The 22,722-nt window shown below is 41.7% G+C and overlaps 1 protein-coding gene across 35 annotated transcripts in view; it reads right to left on the bottom strand.

Moving 5' to 3' along the window:
- Positions 1-22,722, bottom strand: part of JAKMIP3 (Janus kinase and microtubule interacting protein 3) — a 91,129-nt gene that overhangs the window by 56,832 nt on the left and 11,575 nt on the right. For 33 of the 35 annotated variants that reach the window (XM_052799434.1, XM_052799435.1, XM_052799443.1 and 30 more), the window contains 2 exons: positions 9,484-9,629; positions 1,748-1,889 (listed from right to left, as the gene is read on the bottom strand). The gene's annotated coding sequence lies outside the window, so the exon portion shown is untranslated. Of the gene's footprint in view, positions 1-1,747; positions 1,890-9,483; positions 9,630-19,894; positions 19,934-22,722 lie in introns of those variants that run through there. The other 2 variants (XM_052799441.1, XM_052799440.1) reach the window with 2 other exon arrangements.

The following is a 22,722-nucleotide window of genomic DNA, read 5'->3' as shown; positions in this document are numbered from 1 at the left end:
TACAACATACACAATTTATAGTGATAACTTCAGATTTGTCAGCAAAACATGTAATATTAAGTGCAGTGCTAAAATCTACATGCATTTGTTGATTTTTATTTCAAGATTCTCTAACAGAGACTTTGCCCAAGAATAAACAGCAGCATTCTGGAATGGGTAAGCATTATTAAAGTCTGTAGAGACTGTGCCGAATTTAGAATGTCATATTATCAATGACAGTCAAAGGTCCTTTACAATCAATACTATTAAGGAAAGAGTATAGGAGTTATTGAAAACTCATATCCTTGCAAAAAACATACTCTAGCTTAGTATAACTGTCAGGCATAGGGAGCCTAAGAGCAAGACACAAACTCACTCCAAAGAATTTGCAATCTGAGACAAAGACAGATAAAGGTAGGGAGAAAGATGGTATTTTTTTATCTGCTAATGTCATTTTTGTGCTGCATCCATCCTATGGTTCAGAAAAATGTCAGAGTTCTATGTAAAAATAAATAATTCACCTATTCATCAAATCAAATTAAATCAAATCCCTGTGATCTGGGAGTTGTCTGCACAGAGGTGAACTTGACTGACAGTATCACAGTTTGTCCTTACTTCATTTGATTAATTTCTTAAAACTGTTGATGCAGACAGACAGTCCATTAATATTATACACTTGATCACTCTGTGCTGAACAAGTCCACAGGAGGGCATTCAGGTTGCTGTCAATTCTTTCTCAGATCGGTATTTAACTCAGTGCTCATCAATAGCATGAACAGGTTTAATCTAATAGAAACCTGAGGACACTAAGAAATTCTGGGCAAAACACTGTGTCCTGAAGGCTTTGTTTAGCTCTGGAGCAGTGGAACGTAGGTACTGTCTGCTCTATTCCCTAAATATGGATGTTTCCCTGATGTTTCTTTCACACTTTGTATACTTTCTGAAGGATCTTCTCTTATAACAACATTACTTGTCAAAGCACTATGGAAGGAGAATCCCCACGATGCTGCACAAGCTCCTTGAGAATTATCCCATGCAATTTTTCAACCTGTGGATACAGACTATGGCTGTGAAAACCCAGTTCATTCCTATTTAAATGATAAACAGCAACACACACAAAGAAACAGTTGCCTTTGCTTCTCTAGACAAAGCTGACTCACTATCAAAGTTTATTTTAAAATTGTCTATGAAAAAAAATAATGGGAGTGAAATCATGAATGAAATGCCTAGAGCAGCAGCTAACAAGCTCACACAAAAGATACATGCTCATGGTAATGCAAAGTGGGGAAACACCATCAGCAAAGAGAAGGATTCAAGTAATATTCAGAGAACTGGATCATTCTAAAAACTCCAGTAACAGAGGAGGTATGAAATCCAGTGGTATAAAGGCTCTGTCTTTCACCAAAGTTCTCACACAAGACTTGGGCCAACTTCTGACGAGGGACGAGGACAACATGGTTTTGTTGTTTCAAAGCAAACAGCAGAACAGATTGGGAATTTTACAACATCATGTAAATTTACAGAAGAATGTAAAATCTAATGAAAAAATGTCTCACTGGAAAACTTTGACTTGCTTAGATAAAACTATATCCTGAAGAGATTACATGTATTTCTCAGTTCAAAAACTTACTGGGATTCATTTTTAACTGTCACTACATTTCTAGTTTGAAGTAAATCCTTGTTTTAAAGATCTGTTTAAGTTATGCTATAAAAATACACAAAAAAAGCTCAAATTTGGGAAAATATTTCCAACCTTGTTCATACCAACCTTATTAACGTGGATAACAATTTTTTTGGACGATGACCTTCAATGCATTGGTTTATTCATCATGACTCATAGACAAAACCACAACAGAGCAGCACTACTCCCTGTCCAAGCACAAGCAAAGAGGCTTAACAGTTCAGGGCAGCTGTAATAATAAAATAACAATACATGATGATAGTAAAATGACAATATAATAATAATAGTAAAATACAAGTGTAATAATAATAATAATAATAATAATAATAATAATAATAGAACAGCCTGATTTGAATTCTAAGAGCAAAACCCTGCATCCATTAGGGAGAAAAGAGCAGAGGGAGGCAGCTGCCTAGGGGGATATGTAAATGGGATATGAAGCTAGGAGAGGGCTGAGAGCATCTGGGAGAAGTGGCTGGAGTTTGGGAATAACCAAGCAAAGCTGCTGAGAGCTGGGGAAATCAAGTAGGACAAGCAATCACTACAAATCTACACTGGATCAGGGTAAGAGTGGGGAGGCTGAGACTTGGGGAAAGAAATAAAATTCCTGATTATTAGTTGACCAAACCGAGGTAGTACAATCTTAATTCTGTTGTTTCTCAGTCTGATGCTTGACTTTGTAGCCTTGAAGCTACAAATGTGTTTGGTTTGTCAAAAAAATAGAAATAAATAAAACTTTACAGATATTGCCTGAAAAAACTATAAACAGGAGCAGATGTTCTTTGAATTTAAGATTCTTGCTTCTTTGTGTAAGAAGATGCAATACATCAGTGATCTACCATGGAGGTCTTAAAAACCCATCTTTCTTTAGAAATAAAAAAATGGGGCAGTCTGTAGCCACAGGCACTGAATTCTACCTACTGCAATGAATGAAGCATTTGTGCACATTACAATTATTTTCTGAAACGATATGTTATAATGATGCATACAGTAGGTGGAGCCAGGTTATTTCACAACCTGAGGAAATGAGAAGCAGCATAATACAAGCTTTTAACTGCTTACATGTGAATGCCAGACAAATAATAATTTAAATTATACAGGGATTTGTGGGAATAATTGCAATCAGAAGGATTATTTTTGACAGACAAGGGCTACAAGAATTTTTGTTTGTTTGCTTACAGAAAATAAAACTAAGGAACTGATACAAGTAAACCAAAAAGCAAAAATGTTATTAGAGGTAAGCTAGGAGAGGTGCAAGCCCAGCAGCTGATTTTCTGGGAGACAGTGCATGGTGATAGCGCAGAGTAGTCAGATACCCTGCACACACACTCCCCAGGCATCCTTGCGAATCCAAGTAGCAGATCATCAACCATTTTGCTACCATGTGTTGGTATTGTCTCAGAGAGCCCCTCAGGAGCATCACGCAGAGGAGCACACCATCCTGGCACCTTCCCTGCAGAGCTAGGGACCTAATGGTTGCTAAGCACAATTCACTTGGTGGGAATTCTGTCCGAGGTCGATCTGTAGCACTATGTGTCCTCATACTTTCAGTGTTTAAACTTTTGTTTAAAATGTTACCAAGGTTTAATTGTGAGTTGACACATTTCATGCCAAGCATCTGCCTAAATCTGAGTTTTCTCTACTAAAAAAATAAAATTTAAAATTGGTTAGCTTATTTCAAGAAAGACAGGCTTGTATTGCAACGTTTGCTCTACGCGAGTCCACAAAACCTTTAAAGATCTGAAATATCAGCAAGCTGTTCCCTGTTACCCCATAAAAGCAACCCAAGTGTGGTAAACTGAATGCCTACCAGAGGCTGCAGTCGCCCACCCTAAGCCAAGCTTTGCTAAGGCTTCACTAGCCAAAGTCACTGTTTGTATCTGGCACCCATCCTCCCCAGACACCAGTGCCAGGAGACTTTCTCCTCTGCAAGCTCAGCTGTGGATCACATCTACACACCCCATGGTAAGTTTGAGGTGACAAAGGAAAGGGGAGGGCACTGACTTTCAGATCCCACAGGCCCCCATCGGCACAGTGTGGGAAAGGGGCTGACGTTGGAAACATCTTCCAGACTGGAATGCTGAAGCCTTAATGAGATTTTCCCAGAGAAAAATCAGCTCCCTTGCCAGTACTTAAAGTAACAAGTGTGCTTCAAAAAGAACTACGCAGAAATTAGCTAAGGACTCTTCCAATTAAATCTTTAAGGATGAAAAGGGACATAATGATAAAACTTGAATGCAGTCAAGAGTAACATCCAAGGATTAAGAGATCCAGATAATAGGAATTTGATCAGCCTTGGTAATGGTCTGTCTGCACAAATGAACTAATAGCAGTGAGACCTGCAGAACAATGGAAAACTGTTGTGCACACCGTGCTTCTCAGCACAAAAACCTGTGGGGTAGGCAGGGAAGGTTTCTCAGAGGAAGACCTGCAAGAAAGGAGTACGTTTCCCCTTCCTCATGATAAAAAAAGGGCTACGTTCATTGTACATTTGTTCATACAGAGTGGGAAGGAGCCTGCCGAGGCGGTGGTTGTGGTAGCCTTCCCACATGCATCTAGAAACCAGTGGGGATGGAAACGCTGGTCAAAAAGTGTCAGTGCCCATCCGCGATGCTACAGCTGGGTTTGTTCCTGGATACACCAAAGCTCAGGCGCTGCTGGCAGCTGCCCCGGCTAGCAGAGATGCCCCGCATGTCTCTCCTGAAGTGGAAAAGGCACATGCTCGAGAATGACAGTAAAGGAGGTGCCCTCGCTGGCGTCCCTGTGGAGGCCCAGGAGGCTCCCGCTTCCCCTCCCAGCAAGAGCAGGACCGAACGCTTCTGTGCTTACAGACCCGACCCTGTCCTTCCCAGGGCAGGAAAGGAAAGTCAGCCTAGGACTGAGGAGCTTCAGTGCTACCAAATGCTCACTTCAATGGTTTAACTGTAATTTTACTTTATTCTATGCAAATTAATGAATGATCAGTAACAATACAAAGATCTTTAGATAATCTACATTCATGAAACTCCATTGGTTTCAAAGACATTATGAAAACTTAAACTAATGAAGCCCACAGGCTCTTGAACTTCTAAGTATAAAAAGATTAAAATGCAGTGTGAGCAGTATGTATTATTATTGAGCAGGTTGATTTATCTCTGGTAAACCAAGAAATACAATCAGACTTGCTGTTCACCTGCAAGGACATCGATTTTGATGGCAAAACCAGCAAAAAGCAATCATTACTGGTATTTACAACAGCAACTTCATGTCAGAGAATAAAAGCTTCAATAAACTCATTACATACACCATTCACTTATCACTGTTTTTGCCACGCTGAAGCAAGCTGCAGGAAGGATAAACAAAAGAAAAGCAGGTAGCAGACAGGTACTCACTCACTTGCGGTCTAACACGCGACTTGTGATTTACTCCCCAGGAGCAGACCATTTCTGGTGAGAGAATTTCTCTGCTGCTCTGCCTTTCCTCGGGAGGTCTCAGCCCTCTGCACCAAACACTTTGCCTCCTGTCCTCCCGCCCAGCTCCTACCAGGCAGCACTAGTTTCTGGTCTGAGGGTAAGACACCAGCGCAGGAAGCAGCAGGATGGGTGCAAGGGGACACGGGGGTGCAGGAGCCCTTTCTCCCCCGGCATTCCTGCATGACCCAGAGGGCTGCAGCTTCCTCATCCTTAAGTGGCACATCTCTCTCGGAGCTGGGCATCACTGAGAATGAAAATACTGCCAAGAGTGGGCACAAACCAGAGAGAAGGAAATCCCAGCTCCCTTCTCCCACCCACAGACACACCACCGGCTGCAGGTATACATCACACAGACATGGGCTGCAGCAGACTGCATGGGGAAATAACTGCAGAATCGTTTTGGGCCAGGGCTCCTAAGCAAAATTTCTCAAACGGCCAGGTTGCTGCACAGACTGAAGGGGCAAACCTGAAAGCAATGGTTTTATTTTCAAGAACTGGTGATACACACACAGAGGCCCCCTCCTGTATTCATTGTCCTGCAGACCAGAAAGGGATTTACACAGTTTGGAGTCATTGGTCCATTTGGTGTATGCTGGGTTGTTATTCCCAGGGATAATAATGGGAAATCAGACTGGACAGAGTAAGGCAGCTTTCTAGTGACGACCATGAGCTTCTGCGTATGCAATGGGACAAGCCCCATTGTTGGGAACTATGAAAGTAGTTATTTGTATTAATAAAAGTGCCGGTCTTGTAATACAGAGACAGCGGTGTCTGCTGGTGCATGCCTGCGCGCAGAAAAGCCATCTGGGGACTGGTGGACAAATGCCAGTCTTAAAAGAATATTTCTCCCAAATACTGGAAGAAAAACTTGCCACAAAAACGTTTCCAAGCCAACATCACTGTGCTGATACAGAACGCTGCACAGAGATGGTTTATCATGTTGGCGAGGGAATGCAAACCTACCATTCCCAGGTTGCTCAGTGGTCTGCTTTGCCAGCTAGCTAACATGTGGTAAGCCCAGGAAGCTAACGCCGAGGTGCCAAAACTGAGCATAGACCCTCAAAAAGTCCAGCCCTTACAGCTAACAGAGCAACTCAGTGGGACACCACCACTGTAGTGCTGGGCAGCAGTGGGCAGAGAAGCCATTTCCTGTAAAACCAGTTACATTGCTATTGTATTTTTACTTTTTTTTTTCAGTGAGTTATGTAGAGGGTGGCATCTATAAGACACATCATCTTAATAGAACAGAAAGGTCTTCATATTTTTGATTCTGGGAGAATATATTATGCATATGATTCCTGGCATGTTTGATATTGAAAATAGCATTAATAATGCATCATAAGCTGTCTTTAGCAGGGCTCATCATTCTTTTTGCCTCCTGACTTGCAATTCAGACATCAAGGCTAATTGGAAAATGTGTTTTCTAGATAGTAGTTTCTGAAATCAATGTTTCACTGCACTTAAAAATAAATGAATAAATCCCTACCAGAGTACCAATATTTTAAGCAAACCATAGCTTAAGCAAAACACTATTCTTACAAATACTGAAAATTTCAAGTGCATGATACAGCCTTGTGAACACTGTTGTTTTCTATTTTTGAAAAATTGTTACAATTAATTAGTTTAGACAAACCTTTTTGAGTCTCTGATACAACTCAAAATATTGTAATAGCAAGAAAATGTAATATTGTCTATGCCCGAGTTCCCACTTCCTCATACGGGGAAGCTCTTCTGACTAATGTAAATTTTTCATTTAGGATTTCAACAGTCTATAGATTTACATGCAAGAAAATGAGTTTTCCTCTGAAAAGGTATTTCATGCTAAGCCAAAGTGCTCTGCCAATGTAATCACATCACATGCTGGTTTTGTGTTTTGTTTTTTTTTCTGTACAAACATTTGTCACAAATAGTATGTTACTCACTCAGTTGCAATGTGAGAAGAAAATCTGTTGGAAATTACATAGAAAAATACAGTAAGCAGGTAGCAAGTCTTGAAAGTACCGAGATCAAGAAATAATTGCCAAGACATTTATTGGCATGTACATATGGTTATGTTGCATATTTCCTGTATACATCCCATGAGGATTTTTCTCTCTGTGCTGTTTACGTAATGATTAAATTGAGACTAGTCTGACGAAACACTTTTTTTTTTTTTTTTTAATATAACCAAATGTGGGTAATTCAACCCAAACTTCCAAAGGAGCATATCTGCCTTGACCACGCTTTTGCTGAGAAAGTTTCAGGTTCAGAACAAAACTTCTCATCAAAACTAGCAGAAGACACCAGCATAAGCAAAGCCCAGGTACACAGGATACTCATTCAGGATGCAAGAGACTTGCATTCAGGGCCCTGCTTTTAATCCAGTGCCATGCTCACTGGAAAATACCGTCTTGAAGATTTCCACTCTAAATAGAACTACCATGCACTACCATATGCTAGCAAATCCCTCGTGGGCTACCCATATTGCAGAGTTAATGTATTTCTTTACCAACAGTTGGCTGGTTTAGAGCAAATCTCAGCTTCCATAAGGCAAAACAACAACCAACCAACCAATGTTTCCCAGTGTGAAATAAGTTCTGAAACTTATCTTTGATGAAATAATATCTGATTTAAATTAAAAATAATAAATACTCCCTCCCCCCAAACCCCAACATACAGTAACGAGTCTCTGCAGATGGAAGTCTAGCCAAAGTTTTGCTTAGGATTAGATCAATTCCAACAGCTTTAACAGACACATGTCAAATCCTGACTGACCTGAATTTTTCCTCAAAGATTAATCCTTCAACCATAGTTAGCTTTAACTCATTGATGGGTGGACCATGTTTACAAAACCCATGCAAGATCCTGCACCTTATAAGCTATACGTATGTAGTTTACATATATTCCTATACGCAGACTTACCACGTGTGCGTGTAGTTACCTGTTTGCATCACACACATACATTTAGATACATATCTAAATCCCATCCACTGATTTTTCATCACAAGTTTTACACAGTTTGTTGGTTTTTTTGTGTTTTTTTTTTTTAAATGCAAAACATAGCTGGGTGTCAATTATGTGAAGAGTTAATGGTTTATAGTAAAACAGAAGAGATTAATAGAATTTCAGTACTGGAAGACATAATTGCTGCTAAACCTCAACATGTGTATTTTAAAGCACGCCACCTGTTTAACTTTTACATCTCTTACAGCTAAATTGCAGAAAGTGAAATAATTAATTAGAAACAGTGGCTATTACATAGGAGACCAATTTTTCTTTTTTCTCAGATACTTCATAACACTTAAGGTACAAAAATCCATTGCAGTTATTGCAATAATGTTACAAGAGTACACCTATCCAAATTCTCAGTTAAACTGGAGCAACTCAGAATAATTCCACTGATTTGTGGAGGATTATTAGCAAGGAATGCATTTCAGACTTAATTCCATCAGTTTAATGTTGTGTCATTCCATTATCTTGATCACAAACAAACTGTTTGAGTAATGCTATCCATTTTCCCAAGAAATTCATGCCTGTATAATTAACTACAATCAACTGTAACACAGATGGCATAGTATGATCCAAAAGCACTTTATGGAAACATTTTAAGCATGTTATTAACATCCCTAAATAACTACTTAACACTACCTCTCCAACCCTCTTCTGCATGAACACGCAACACAGCTGGATTTGAGTGGAAAAGGCAGTATTTAACTGCAACACTGTTACAAAAGATTTTCAATTCTTGGATTTATTCAATTTATAAATTAGCAAGAAAATAACAGACTCTACTGTGGCAACAAAAACATTGCATTTTAGATTTCAGAATTAAGACTAATTTCCAGAATGACTCATCCTCATCAAACTCAGCTTTGAAGAACTGGGCAGTGTGGAAGGACACTAATGGGAGGAGGAATCTTTCTTTAGGCTGACCATGATTATCCAAAAAAAAGATATTTCTATTTGACAGTTTGTTTTATTTCTCAGTAGATGCGTGCCCAGTTCTGAATGACGATAAAAACTTACATTTAACAGCAACAGACAAGAATTTGAATGGAAAGTTGATTAATCTCCAAATGAAAACAGTTGCAAGTTGTTAGGTGCCCATCAAGCTCTAATGAAAAGTTGCTCCTTCAGCCCGAAAAAACTGAGGATCAGATTATTTCAAATCTGAATTTTCATTACTAAATATCCTAGTTTAAATAACCTTTTCTTACAATTGCTGAGACTCCCCTCCCTAATTTCAGCCCATCTCTGCCCATTTATTTAATAGAGAGCATGTCCCTTGGCCCATAAACTGATTTAGAAAGAAAGCAAAAATATGATCAAACTAACAGACTTGTTGGAGATTTATTGCAAGGATGTTTTAGGGGGATGGGCTGCAGTACCCACCGAAGGTGACAGTGCTGCGGACTAACACCATTCCTCTCCCACAAACATCTGCTCGACGAGGGCAGTCCTGGTGGGGGCTGGAGGTCCAAAATCTCATGGAATCAAGTGTGAGCCCTCCAGCATGATCTCAGATGGGAAGATGGTCCCTGGGAAAGACCAAGAGAGCTTTAGGTAAATTCTGGAGAAAGGGAGATGTGTTGCATTACAGTAACAAAAGAGATGATGCGCTGCTGCTTTTCACACTGGTCAAGTTTCTAGCAAGAACATTGCTAGAGAAGATAAAGCTGAGAGAGATATCCAATTTAGAGATGACAAACAAGTTCAGAAAAGAGTTGTTCAAATATCACATTACCATCACTGAAGATTTAGTGCTCAATATCACACAATGGGGCTTCTGACATTTGAAGTGGGCAGCACTAAACGAATACTTGGTATGACAACTGGAACTAGGGTGGGAAAACCGTAATGAATGTAATGGTCATTTATATGTATTGTCACACAATTAGCTGGAATTATTTTAGCTGCATGGATTTCTATCACATAACATCATAGCATGTGGAAGGAAAATTAAAAAACAGTTCTGGAAATTGTTTTGTGCTCTGGGTGTTATTAACTCAGTCTTATATTCCTTCCTGAAGAAAGCCAACAATTCAATATATCAGAGCTCTGCAGGATTCAGTGAGAGCAGTGCTTTTTAATTATTGGTGTTCATCCATGTACTGGTACAATCTCTCATAACAAATTGGGAGACAAGACAACAGCATTAAGATTTTTGTCTTCTTAAAGGAAAGAGCTGCAGTGACACACACATAAGAGGTCTAAGTTATACACAGATACAAAAGACAAAACAAGAGTGTTACTGCTGTCAGTCTCAGTTAAAAAGCCAAGGTTTTCACAAGTCAGAACAGCAGTTCTAAGTTGGAGTAGCACTAACTTCAGCAACAGCAAGTCATCACTGTTCTGTAGAACTGGGGCTTCCCACTGCCCTACGGCAGCTACAGCAGGCAAATTTACTGAATGTAAAGTTATATGAATAGCTTGGGTCCCACTGAAAATAATCTCAGGCATGGGGCAGGCCAGGTGTCTCTCCTGAAGTCAGGCAGAGGTTTGATGACAGCTAGAAACACCTCCTGAGCATACCAGCTACAGGTCAGCAGCCCAACCAGACAAGGCTTCCCTCCACAGCACTTCTGTGTCTCATCCATATGTTCTGGCCAAATTCTCTGTTAAAAATTACTAATGGAAACACTAAAAAAAAGAAACAAACCAAACCCTCACTTATTTGTAAATCTTGCTCAGGAGATCAGAACTGCTGTATTTAGCTTATACACTTGGCTACAAAATAACAGAAATCTTTTTTTTTTTAACATCAGAAAAGCACCGAATTTACCACTCGTACCTAGGGACACCAGATCACTGTTTAATATGAACTGCTGCATATCTAATTACTTTGTAAGTTTTTACAGATTTCACGATTCACCCAATAATCAGTATATAAGCAGTGTCTTTTCACAGCTAATAAACATTATAAAGAAACAAGAAGTCAAAATACCCAGCTCATTGATTCTGCATATTTTAAGTAATGCACCAAATAAAATACATGTTAAGAGAAAATATAGAAATTTTTAGCAAGCAGAAAAGGATTTGAAAAAGAGGAAAAAATACTGCTAGCCAACTTCATACAAGAGCTCCAATGCACCTTTAGAAAGAATGCATCTCTTCAAGGAATAAGAATGCTAGAGAAGAATGATGCAGTTGGCAACTGCCGTATCCCCTTGCAGCCTCACCCATGGCCCATTGAAACCAGGCTCTTTCCATCTGTTCCACTGGGTTACGAATGAGCCACTTGAGCCAAGTTCCACTTAAGTAAGCAGGAAACTTTCCATCCACTGTAATGATCCAGTCATTAGTATACTCAGAAGTCAAAAATAAGTACCTAAAAGCCACTTCTCCAGACCTTCAATTTAAAAGCAAAAGATTCTCTCTTCCGAGATGGACCAAACCCTCGATGGTGTAAAACGCTGGAGAGGACGAGGTGCCAGTGAGGCATAGGAGTGGGGGAGGCGATGCGCTGCTGTGCTGACCCCGGCGCAGGAGCGGGACCATCCCCAGCAGCTCTCCTCTGGGCAGGGAAGGGCAGCAGCAGAGCCTTGGCCAGGCAAGGCGAGAGGTGGTCTTACCCGGAGGCCAGGCAGCCTGTCCCACTGACAGCACACTGCCAGCTCCTGGGAATGCTTGGTGGTCCTCCTTTGTACCTGTGCCCAACTTGTGCCACAAAGAGGGAAAGGAACGAGAGACAGCTGTGTCAGGATAAATGTTAGAAAATAAACAAGTTATTATTTATCCTCAGAGCTGGAAATATGATAATTCACCAGAGCCAGCCATCCCGAGATTGCTGCTCTTTTCCCAGGAATCTCTGCCAGTTTCTAGGGGCAGGAGGATGACACCCCTGAGCAGCACATGGACACAAGTCAGAGGAGCCTCTCCTTGCCCACTCATCTCCAGGGCAAGTGCAGCTGAAATGTTAGGAAAAAACAGAAAAGTAGTCAAGGAGACTGAGGACAGCAGAGTTGGTTGAGTGCTTTGAAGAAAAGCACTATAGAATGTTTTAAGCATAACACTCAATCCTTATAACATTGAATAAGATGAGTTTTTTTCCAGATGATCATGAAAAATATTGCCACCTTGAAAGAATTTTACATGTGAAAGCAAATTCGTATTTAGCCATGGCTGTACCAAATATGAATGTTAACCTCCCTTTGATAATGTTTTTTTGTATTTGCTGTTGGTAAGTACAAGGCCCATTCTAATTAACCATTTTTTGGCAAATAAACTGTCAGCTTGGAGAGCAGAACTCAGACACACTCCTGTAAATCACAGCCTGACCCAGGCACTGAGGTGCACAGAGAAGGACCCTATTGACACTTGTGCTATGAAGCAAACTCTAAAGCAAGAACCAACAGATCCTATAATCCATAACAAGTACTGAAGTACTCAGTATTTACATAGAAAGGGAGAAGTACTCCAGTTTTATCTGGTTAATTTCCAACTATAAAGAAAACACCCACTTTTAAAAAAATATTTTAAATACAAACCAAACCAACCAAGCTCATGGAAGATGATTGAATAAAATCCTAAGGGCAAAATGCCCTCCCAGATAATGAAAGAGAAATACTAAGAAACCTTGCAGTCACAAAGCTCATGTTTCTCAAAGGAGAGGCAAAGCAACAAGTAGGAAGGAAAATGCTGAAGGCATGTAGGAAAACACACACTGAAGAGCAAGAAACGCTGGGTGTGACACGAAACAAACCCTTTTGCCTGTGAGGCTGATAACCGAGTCACTGCCATGCTGTGGATATGCAGATGCGGTGGTGTCTCACTGCTGCTGACCTTGTCAAGGTGATCTCTGTTAGTAGGTGCCTGTGCATTAACCAGATGTACATGGCTGAGAATTTTTAAGCTATAATCTGATTTTTTAAAGCTGATTTGATTTGAGATGCTGCATCAACCTTTCTAGTCAATTTGACCAGCATGCAGATATCCATTTCTCTGTAGTTTCACAGAACAGATCAGTAAGGGGGTTTAAGACTTCCTTTCAAAGTGGCAAGTCCATTTCTGAAATATTTTAGACTTTTAAGGGGAATAAAAGGGTAAGGGTTGTTTCAACCTAACTTTAACATTTGAAGTCAAAGGAATCATTCCTCTGGGAAAATCTTATTTTCTATATTTTTTTTTAAACAAGACTAACAACCAGAAGACAGGCTGACTTTCACAGAAAACCACAGTTTGTATACACTATCATACTCAAGATATAATTTCAGTTAGTAACAAGCATGACATAAATTGATCCCTCTAATGCTACACTAAATGTAACAAGCATTACATTGAATATAAATATAATCGGATATATTATTTTAATGTAAAAATAATTGAAATTAACAACTTGGAATGTAGACCATCCAAGCCGTGTGTGTGTATGTGATGAGAAAGTTAGTAGAAGTTATACCACGTTATAGAGCCTCCTGCTACCAGGACCAAGAATGACAAATGCACACAAAGGATTAAATCTCCAATAGCACCATGTGGCTCATGTGGCCTCTAGCTGCCTACAAAAGACATCCAGGGACCAATATAAAAATTATTTTTAAAAAAACACAAAACCCCCTACTACAACAGCAACTGCATAACTGCTGTCATAAGAGTTTCATGTGACTGACCAAAACTGAACAGCAACTTTGAAAGCTCTCCCGATTTTTACTGCTCACCAGCTGTGAGATTATAAAGGACAAGACACTCCTGGGCAGCACACTGGCACCAGTATCAGCTGGCACCTGCAGAGCTGAAGTTTGGATCAGTTTGCTGGTTCTACTAAGGGACAAACCTGGGGCAATCTCAGGATACGTAAGTGTATGGAAAAGTCTCTCATTTCTCTATTGGGGGGTGCGGGGGGGGAGAAAAGGAAAAAAAAAAGGAAAAAGGGGAACCTCAGCAGCTGCTTCTGCTCATGCTCTCTATTGTGTCACTAAAATTTATTTGCTGGAGTTCACTTCTGTGGCCAAGTCACTCATTCCCAAGTGGCATCTTCTGGCAGCAGTGCCTGCTGATGTCTTGTCTCGGGAGAACTTCCTCCCATGCAGATATCTCCCTCTCAGACTTGTTTTGATGATTTGGAAAAGTGCTAGCCTTGCTTTTCATTGTGAGAAGTGCTATATAAAAGGACTGGGAAAACATTCTCGCAAACATCTCCATTTACAGATAAGAAACAGCTACAGAGGAGCTCTTCCCTAGCTATTTGTTTAGTGTGGCATCTGGGTAATCTGGGATTTGAATTCAGTATTTTCCAATCTTTTAGCCTTCTGCACGTACTCCTTCAGAGAAAGTTGTTTCTCTCATGGGTTGCACTACACTGATCTTTAGCTAAGAAGATGCATCCATCTGGCTTCTGACTTTCTAGCTAATCATTGCTCTTAACAGTGGGGAGCAGCCGTCACCAGGAGTGGAGGCACCAGATTTTGCCTGCAAAAACCCAGTCAGGATGCCCAAGGGCACAATAAATGCTGCCTGCTGGGGTCTGTGTCACTACCAACTGGCGGTATCACAGCTGGGCAAGTTCTCCAGCAGTGACAGGGAGTGGAACTACACATCTGCAAAGCTCCAGGAGGCTGGAGATGTGCAACATAATGTACAGCAATAGCTGTGGCTTCTCCACTCCAGGGTAACCTGAGTTTGTTAAAGTTTTGACAAAAAATACGTAAGAACTGTGCAAATACATATAGAACATTAAAGCCATAAGACGAGTCCATGCCCAAGCAAACATGCTGATGCAAAAGGGTTTCATAGCCTGAAATGTGAGCTGGATTTGGGCTAGTAGACCAGACCTCAATGAAACCTTGCATGTAAATATGTAAGGGATGTGAGAATGTAAATCTGAATCTCAGTTTCACAGTGTATACGTAAGGGTTGGACACTTATGTAATTGACTGCTTAAGAAGATTTAGTAACGTGATGTGTAAGAAACTCTAGTCATGGATGGGGGATAGAAACAAAGGAGGAATTACTACTAAAATGCAAGATTCACAGCTGTGAGCTCCAAGGACCAGAGCTAGGGCTGGCAATGTTTGGTATTCTGCTGGCAACCTGCAAAAAAGAGTAAAGAGTAGGATATCAAAATCTGCTGATAATAGAGGATTATTTAGGCCAATCAAGATGAGAGAGGAATATAAAGCAAGAAAAAAGGAAGAAAAAAATAAAACAATAACCTCAAACTGGAAAATTAGGTAACTAAGCAACATGAAATTCAATATGGGAAAGTATATGATAATCTACATTTAAAAATACAATTTTGACATATCCTGCATGCAGAGATTTAGAAGGAAAGATTCAAGTCATCACTGAGGACATCTGTTGTGTACGCAGCTAGGTAAATAAGATATTAGATTGTAATAGCAGGAGATAGGAAATAAGATGAAAAGCATTATAATGTTACAGAAAGGTAAGTGGTAGGTACTCATTATTACACTTATATTCATCTAAAAGAAACATAATCGGTACAATGAGGTAATAAAAGAATCAGGATCTGTGAATTTTTTTTAAGAGACATTAAACAGGCAGTTATAAAATGATTGATATTGTGTAGGCGAAAAGGACGTTTCATTTACTTTTTCACACACTAATGCAAGAACAAGAAGCCACCCTAAGGGGTAGTTACATGATTTTCCCAGTGGAAATATGAATCTTCCATTTTTTATCATCATACACCACAAACCCTGGCAGCAGCTCTATGTCATTCTGCTGCTCCTGGGGTCAAACCACCACAAGCCAAATTCAACAGGGGAGAAAAATGCTGCTGCTCTGAGTCAGAAGGTGCAGGGCGACAGTGGTAGAACTGGCAGCATCCAGCCCCAATTTGACCTGTAACAGCATTTATAAAAGGTACAATGGCAACTCTACTAGTAGTCTCCTTGGGTTTAGTTTCAGTAACTAAAGCAGCAGCGCAACAGGTTTTGCTGCAAATGCCTCCCAAGTATTGTCAAGAGCAGAACCGTATTGCTCTGAAACCCTTGCTTTGAATATCCATCGCATAAATCCTTCACAAACGAGGAACCAGAGCATTCCCTAGGCTGGCATCCAGTTAGCAATGAAGCCTCTGCTACACTGATCAGAAAACATCCTACAACACAAACTCTCTGAAGCAACCTCCTGGGAACAGTAAAGCAGAATGTGGAAGAGACAACCATTTTAATTTGCAGGTATAGTACCTACATCAGCTCTGGAAGGTAAAGAGTTACAAAATCCTTGCTTCCCCAATCTGTTCTGGCTTTTACATACTGTGACTGTGGAAAGATGCTGAAAGATATATCATTAAAATTATACAGCTTGTCTTTGTAGTGCACAGGGTTTGGTGGTGGTGGGTTTTTTTAAGGGGCCTATAGTAAAAATGACTGCAGTTTCACTTTATTTTCAGCCACATAATTAGTAAAATCCAGCTTAATTTCTCAGTTAGCTATCATTTCTACAGAGTTCTGGACATATAATTAAACTTCCACTTTGCTTCACTTCTTTAAAGCATTCCCCCTACATAATCAAGAGCTCTCCAGAAAATAACTGAACGCAAAACTCATCAAGGTGCTTCACCTGCAGCCTCCCCCATTGTTTCAGTTAGGATTAGCATTTTGCTCTTAATTCTACTTCTCACCCACCACGGATGAAGCACGACGACCCCCCGTTCAGCTCTGATGTGTGTGGATGGACAATTGCCCCTCTGACCCAATCTGACTCTCAGTCTGTGGAGCCTGTGCAGGGTAATATTCTGCTTTATTACAGTCTATAAATAGGACTGTGGAGCCTCACAGTCTAACCACAGCACAATGAGGAGTATGGTGAGATTGTCCTCATTTCTGGTAATGCCTACCTTAATCCCAGCTCACATCAAATGCATGTTATAGAGCTAACATGTCTCTACATCTGTTTTTAAACTTGCATTCAGTTAAATCACCCAACAGAAAAAACATCATGTTACATCTTCTTTGTGTTGTCCAGCAGCACAGGAGCATCCCAGCTCCATTTGGGTTGGATTCGTTGCTTTTCTGGCCTCAAACTAGCACCGACATCACCTCAGAGTTCACAGTCCAGATTCAAACAAGTGTCAACACTCAGCATAGCCTTTAAAAATGTTTGTACTAAAATCTCAAATGTTGGACCCAAGTATAGGCTGGATGCATGTTTCACTTTTGGGCCATGGAGCTCCAGGACAGAGGGGAGAATGTGAATATGAACAGAATTTACATGTATTTTAAGCCCTTTTTGTTTTGACGGGCTGACAGAAAGGAGCACCGTGTACACAGAATCAGGCTCAGAAGTTTACCTCAACATTGCCCTAAATCAGGCTATAATTAGGAAAGAATTAAAATATTTACATGGCCATGAAGAATATGTACACTATGTCCAAGACAATATTTTTTTTCCTTGACAACTGTTTGCTACTGCAGTATAATTAAAGTTATGATCCTGTTCCTACGGAAGTCAGTGACAAAATCCGCCTCCTCAGTGGGCACAGTAAAATAAATAACATCGTATTAAGAATGTAATGGCCCCACAGAGTGAGAAGGAGAGCACACCCCCATGACACAAACGCTGTCAGGCCGTGCAGATCCATCCAACCTGAGCTCCACTCGCCCTTTCCAAGACACCGTTCTCAGCTGTTCCAGTGGTGGGCAGCTTCAGGACACTCCCTATGCATCGCTCTGCCTTTGCTTTTGCTAAAATTGATCAGTTGGTTAAAAAAAAAGAAAAAAAAAAAGGCTAGGAAATTCATTTTAGCAGCAAAATAAAAAAAAATCTGTCTTCGGTGAACTTTCAGAGAAGGTCATGGTTCCCAGTACAAAGCAGTGTATGACCTCTGCCCCATGCAGCAGCACCATATTCCCCGTTTAGATTTGGACTTCCCTTGCACAAACTGCATCACGCAGGGCGAGGCCAGGCATTAGGACTGAAACAGCGAGGTGTCTTGGCCCTTCCATTTAATGAGAATATTTGCCCTTCTGGTTTACTTTTTCTTTTTTAATTTCTGTATTGACATCACACAGTTTCTTTCTTTCGTCTTGTTTTGCGTAAAAGCCAGTGGGACAGGACAGATGTCCTAGTGAGACAGCCTGGGAGTCGACCTGCCTGGGCAAGGAGGAGATGAAAAGGAGCCCAGGGGCTCAGGGATGAGGAAAGGGGGCCTGGAGGAGAGCTGTCAGCAGCAGCGGGGCAGCACCAGTTTCGCAGAGGGAAGTAAGCACGGGCCAGGCGGAGGAGCCGAGCGATGCTGATGGGCAGGTGCAGGAGATGCACTGCATCCCACCGAGACTGATTTTGGAAGCCAGGCAGAGATCTGGCTGGGGAATACAAGTGGAGCTGGTGAGACAAAACCGCAGACTATATGGAAGAAAGAGTAGAGGTGCAGGTTTCCATGGTGCAGCAGCTACAGCAAAGTTTGCTTTTCCAAACACTCGCTCTCGACCTGGACGGGTTACAGCCCAGCTGCCTTGCTGTTCTTCCGCCTGCAAAATGCAGGAGCTCAGCACATCTCTGCCACCTCCTGCGCTGATGCACACACAGGCTGGCAACTTCTGCTCCTGCCCTCAAGGGCTGTCAGCTCACGCTACAGCATCCTGTGCGGCTGATAGGAAGTTTGAGCTGGGCTGATTACCCATGCAGCAGCAAAATCACAGCCCCTAATGATATTGCTGAGCTTTTTGTTTATTTTAAAAAAAACCTATTAAAAAGTACATGGAAAACATATAATCAGTCATAGCATCTTAAGTTTAATACTTCCTTTTGAAACGTTCTTATTCTTAAAATACAAATCCTCAATTTACAAGTGACCACAAATTAAATGTCCACGTATATATTTGAAGTAATAGCCAAAGAGTATTTTTTCTGTCTAAATAATACATATCTTAGCAGCATTTCAATGAAACCAGAATTACTTTCAAATGTCAGATGTTACATTTTAATGGTGATGAGTGAATGCTCCTGTGTCCCTGTACTACCTGCAGCTTCTCTGTTGCGAGGAAACCTAGCTGGCTTTCCTTCAAAAATTGTAACTTCCTCCTCCCCACATAAATTAGTTCTCTGGATTTGACACCCGGTTCTGTATACTTACAAAGATGGAAAACCTTCAGAAAGCAAATAATCTTTGATTGTGCATCTGAACCACTGAAACACGGTATAGAAGCAAGTATAAATAAAGCTGTTACAACTCCAGAAAATAAACAAGAGTGCAAAGCCTGGAAAAGTACCAGACCTTAGCTACAGAGATTTATAAACGCGAGGAAAGCAGAATAGACTTGGTACACTAAAGGAGGCCACTCAAATAGAAAATTGTTAGCCGCTTTACTGTGAGGTATATATAAGCAATGGAGGAAGCAATGCACCTGGCTACCTACCACCTTACCATTCAGTCCGCGAGAGCAGAACAAACGGAATTTCCCGTTCCATCAAGAAGAAATCTTTCCGGACATGCTAGCCACCTCCTTCCCAGCAGACCCACTCCACATGCTGCTGCCCCTCCTGTTCCCCACCTGGGCAGGTACAGGCTTCCCTGACCTGCAGTGCTAATGCCCATGCCAGGGGATATAGGAAGATGCAGTGCTGCATCCAGAACAAGTCCCTGCAAGAGCAGTGACAGCCACAGCCCATTTCCTGATGCAGGACTGCACTGCCTTCAGAGAGGGAAGTGGCTACCACTGCGATTTGCCCAGCATTTGCCTTTAGAAGAGCCATGCAACCCCAAGCCCTGCAAGACAGGAATGTAACTGTACACTTCTACAGACTGAATTAAACTTACAATATACTTTAATGAGATTTAAAAATCATTTCAGAAAAGAAATGCACTCGAGAAAGATTCTGGACAGCCTTTCCTCACCTTTCCTTCAACTCCAGCAGCACGGCATCTCCCAGCTTGTCACAGCTCCAGCTCTGAGGGGGCTGTGACTCAGCAAAGGAGCCGCTTTTTATTTTTCAGATGGAACTTACCAAACCATGCCAACATTACGGGGAGGATCTGCTTCCTGGATCCACTTCTCTGCTGGTCTTTCCTGAGATATTTCCACTCAACCCTCCCCATCTGGTCACGTTATGACAACAGGAAACAGTTTCTTTGAGGAAAACCGAAATGCAAGCCTGCATGGGAATCAGGCTGAGTAAGAAAGAAAAAATTCCCAACCTCTGTCTACACTGTATTTAAAAGAAAAGGTGGCGTCTTATTATTAGCCTCGGAGTTACGCTGCTCCTAGTCAGGCATTCAAGATCTGCGAGCATCTGTGATGCAGCTGAAGCTCAGCCTCCTGCCCGAGAAGCCCCCATGCAGGCTGGTGGGGGTGGGAAGCGCCCCAGGAGCGAGGCAGCTGCCTCCGTTCCTGCCCTGTTGTCTCTGCCCACTGAAAGCATCTCTCTGGCCCTTCCACAGACACAGATCAGCTGGAGGGTCAGCGGTCACCTCGTACCCTGTGGCTGCGCTCAGCATAAGCACTGGCACACAGCAGGGCAACGGGGTGCACGAGGAAACAGCTCTTCGCCCCAACTACAGTCCCTGTTCATGAGCCAAACCCCGCTGCCTCCCTCTGCTCTGCACTGCCGAAACCAGGGAGAAACTGTGCATGGAAATCTCTGTGTAGGATTTCAGGCAAGTTGCGCAGACTGAGATTGCTCTCTGTTAGGCTGAGCCTATCTATGTAAGGTGGCAGTACCTTGGTGGGGCTGCAGGTACAGGGAGTACTGCCCTGCCTGTGCAACCTGCGGCTCTCATTGTTAAGAAACTGAACTCCAACAGCTCAGGAACAAAACAGCTAATCAACATTTTAAAATCCCAAGCCTGTTCCAATGTAAAACCCAATCTCTTACACTAACCTAAGCAGCCTAGCTAGTCATTAGGCAACACGTATTCAGGTACAATGAACTGTCTCCAGAAATGCTGAACATCCACAGCTCCAGGCCAGCTCCAGTGCCAGCCATTCATCAGGTCTGAGACACAAACCCAATAACCATCCATCTCAGATTTGTTTTCTTCTCCCTCCATCATTCCTGCCAAAGAGGATGCTGCTGTACAGGATGCATAGGGCTCCCTTGATCCCCATGAACCCATGGCAGCTCCCAGGCAGGATCTGGGGTGCTCCCAGCACCACTGTATCGATCCTACAAGATTATTTTCCTTATCAAAGATGTCCCAGTTCCCCATTACACCAGATAATAGAGAACTGACTGACTTTTTTTCTTCCCCAGGGTTATTTTCCAGTGTTTTTTTTTTTACTATCTCACTTTAAATCAAAGATAAGAAAGATATTGTCACTGCCACTATAAACTCTATTTGCTAATAACTCACAAAAGCAAGCACAAGAGAGGAAGCAAAGGCTGCAGGTCCAGCCCCATTCAGCTCTGGGTGCAGCAAGGCCAGGTTTCACGGACGATGCTCTGTGCAGGGAGATTGGGAAGTGCCTGTGGGGCCAGGGGTGCCCACAGCCCCAGCCCTGCCTCCACCACTACCAGAGGGAACCCTGTCCCTGTCCACACAATGGATTAAATGAGTGAATGAGTAAGAAAACAGAAGAATAACATTTTCATGGAATGCAGGAGACCATAAGGTGAATACTTGAATAAAAAATAAAAATAAAAAAATCAATATTAGCCTGAAGCACTATAGAATCGCAATTTAAAATAGTAAGGCTCAAAACCCCCAAGGAGACAGCAGGAGCTCTCTGGGCAGCCTGTTCTGCCTGCTCGGCTGTCCTCCCACTGCAAAAGTTTCTGCTCACAGACAGTCAATACACCGGCCTTTCTTCAAAGCATTGGGAGGCACCAGTCTGAATCCTCCCACGAGGAAAGAATCCCACCAGGTTCACCCTAACTATACGGTAACTACGGTAATATCTCTGAAAGGGAGGGGAGAAAGACAGGAGGAAAGGCTGTAGCATATCTATTTCTTCCTCACTGATTTTTTTTTTTTTTAAGCAGTCTGGCTCTTGATTTCCACTGCTTTGTTTTTGTTATAATATCCTTAAAATGGAAATAAAATATCCTGTTTTGAGCTAAATAGACATTTTTTTGTGATCAACGTTTACCTTGTCTCACCCTTCTTCCCTTCCTGCTTCTCTTTATAGCATAGGTTAAGGCAAAAAAAATATTATTTTGGTTTGACCCACACTCTGACAGCTTTTTAGCACACAGCCATATCAAAGGAAAAGAAAACAAGTTTTCTCATGGGTCTCTGAAAATACAAGTATTTTTGCCTTACTGCCAGTTGGGAATTTCTACTCCTTCCCTCCCCACCTCATACTTCAGAGCCTAAGATGCAAACAGACCCCATCCTTCCCCACCAGATGAGAAGCTGCTGTACATGCCCTGTTCCTCCCCAGCAGAATTATTTGGAAGACACAGGCCAGCTGATGTGATCTGCAAGGGCTGAGCAAGACTTGCTCAGTCCATCTGCAGCAATTACCACCACTCTCACTAACTGGATTTAAAGAAAAGATGACTTTCTTTACTGGCAAACAGGCTTGTAGCCAAAAAGATTTTGAAAACAAATATATACTCAGGAACAACTTACCCACGCAGCAGCTTTAAAAAAACCCCAAACCCAGCAGAACACTTGAATCCCTCCTGATGGGAGCAGCTGCAGTTGCTATGGAGCCCTGGCTGCCCGCGCTGCTGTGCCCTTGGTGTGCTTTGCTTTATTTCAGACCCTCTTCTGCCTGTCTT

This window comes from Harpia harpyja, chromosome 10, assembly GCF_026419915.1.
Source record: "Harpia harpyja isolate bHarHar1 chromosome 10, bHarHar1 primary haplotype, whole genome shotgun sequence".
Taxonomy (NCBI): Eukaryota; Metazoa; Chordata; class Aves; order Accipitriformes; family Accipitridae; genus Harpia; species Harpia harpyja.
The sequence above is the reverse complement of the archived record's forward strand: the minus strand, read 5'-3'. Positions and strand labels throughout refer to the sequence as shown.